We start from the raw sequence: 2,542 nt of genomic DNA, 5'->3' as shown, positions 1-2,542 counted from the left end.
CCCAGTATCAGGGTCTTTTCCAATGAGTCAGCTCTTCGCATCAGGTGGCCGAAGTATTGGAGTTTCAACTTCAGCATCAGTCCTTCCAATGAACACCCAGGACTGATCTCCTTTAGGATGGACTGGGTTGGATCTCCTTGCAGTCCAAGGGAAGTGAAGACATCTTAAAAAGACCAGCATCATTTCATTTGGAAACATCCATCAAAACTGCAAAGAAAGGGACTTCCCTGGTGGTACAGAGGACGGGAATCCGGCCGCCAACACAGGAAACACAGGTTCCACCGCTGGTCCAGGAAGAGTCCACACACTGAGAGGCAACTAAGCCCATGAACCACAACTCCTGACTGGGCTGCGGGGCCCGTGAACCACAACAACTGAGCTCACGCGTGCCATTAAAGCGCTTCAGTCCTGTCTGACTCTTGGTGACCACACAGACCGTAGCCTGCCAGGCTCCTCTATCCATGGGCTTCTCCAGGCAAGGACATGGGAGTGGGGTGCTGTGCCCTCCTCAAGGGGATCTTCCTGACCCAGGCATCGAGCCCACCTCTCACGTCTCCTGTGTTCTTTACTGAGCCCCCACTGAGCTGCAATTACTGAGGTGGGGCGCCAGGAGCCCCTGCTCCGCAACAAGAGAAGCCCCCTTCACCGTGACTGGAGAAAGCCCGCGTGCAACAAGGACAACTCAGCGCAACCAAAAGTGAATAATTAAAAAGCTGTAAGAAGAAATGAAGACGAGCTTTCCATTCTTCTCTCTCTTTTTAAAAAAAGACTACAAAGAAAGAAGTCTGGCATTTTTAGTCTGTAAAATGGGAAAGCTGGGTTTGGGAGAATTCAATGAGTTCCCAATTCCTAGAACTCCACCCTTTCAAAAGTATTCAGTGAAGGTAAGAAAAAAATACACTGAAGACAATTACAAGACAGTGGGTCATAAGACTGCAAAGCTCATTTAGTCAAAATGTGATGTTCATTGGAAACACCAGTGCAAGCTTTTTAAAAACATTTTTATACATCTATCTATTTATTCACTCACTTTTTGACCAAGAGAAATGCTGGGAGACGGTGAGCAAGGTCACCTAGGCCGCGTCAGCAGGAGGCGTCCATGCTCGGCGGGGCTTCCGCACCTAATCCTGGAAGTCATGCAGGGTCAGTGAAGAGATCTGGAATTTGCCCTACTGAATGTGATTGCATTGTGTATTTAGCTTTTTAAATTCTCATTATGAAAGCCACATACATTTAAAATATTCAAAAGGATATAGTAAAAAATGAATCCTTCTCTTTATCCCAGACCACTGGGTTTACCCCTTGCTCCTGAGTTAAATCTTTATTCTCTCTTCTTCCAAAAATTTTCCATATAAACATTCTTATAAGTCTTCCTGTGGATGAATATGTATATACTGTTCTCTGTACGTGCTTCTTTCTTGCTTTACAATGAATCACAGAGATCCTTCTGTTTCAGCATATGTAATTTCACCTCCTTTTAAAAAAATAGCTGTATGGTATTCCATGCATCAGGTGGTTGCATCATCTTTTATTGAAATAATTCTGTGTGTAAATATTTAAGTTGTTCTCAGTTGTTTGTTATTACAAACAAAGCTGCAATCCGTCCTTGTGCTTCTATCTGTGCAAATGCATGAGAGTATTTCGGTAAAGAAACGACTAACAGCATGACTGCCGGGTCGAAGGGCACGTACTTTCACACTCTGAGAGCTCTTTGCAGTCTGCCCTTAAAAAGAAGGGCCTCTTTACGTTCTCACGACCACAGCGTGGCTGTATCTGCTTCCACATAGCCTTGACTTTACTGTTAGCAGACTTCTAACTCTTGCCCCATCTGATCAGTTAACCTTTTTTAAATGTCCTTGCTTTGACTCACATTTCTTTAACTGAGTGAAGATGAGCAAGCGCTGTCATGCTTATAAACCATTTGTACTTCTTTTTCTTTTCCAGTGAACAGTTTTTTAAATTTTCCTTGCCAAACTCTCTATTAGTTTCTGGTCTTTTCCTTGCTGATTTATAAGACTCTTTATATACTAAGAAAACAGGTAAGTTGACCACAATGTCATTCACAGCTCCTGGGCTCTAGCCAGTTCTTAGAAATGTCTCTTCCACTCCAATATTATTTTAAAATCCAAACATTTCTTCTTTCATACTTCTAGGACTTTCTGTTTTATGTTTACATTTTTAATCAATCAAGAGTTTGTTTTGCTGTAGGGTGTCAGATGTAGAGGGCTTCCCTGGTGGCCCAGTGGTAAAGAATCTACCCGTCAGTGCAGGAGACTCATGTTTGATCCCTGGGTCGGGAAAACCCCTGGAGCAGGAAACAGCAACCCACTCCAGGATGGTTGCCTAGAGAATTCCATGGACAAAGGATCCTGGTTCAGTTCAGTTAAGTCGCTCAGTCATGTCCGACTCTTTGTGACCCCATGAATCGCAGCACGCCAGGCCTCCCTGTCCATCACCAACTCCCAGAATTCGCCCAAACCCACGTCCATCGAGTCATCGATGCCATCCAGCCATCTCATCCTCTGTCGTCCCCTTCTCCTCC

The sequence above is a fragment of the Bison bison genome, unplaced genomic scaffold (genome assembly GCF_000754665.1).
Source record: "Bison bison bison isolate TAMUID 2011002044 unplaced genomic scaffold, Bison_UMD1.0 scf7180017864233, whole genome shotgun sequence".
NCBI lineage: Eukaryota > Metazoa > Chordata > Mammalia > Artiodactyla > Bovidae > Bison > Bison bison.
This window is presented reverse-complemented; position numbering follows the sequence as displayed.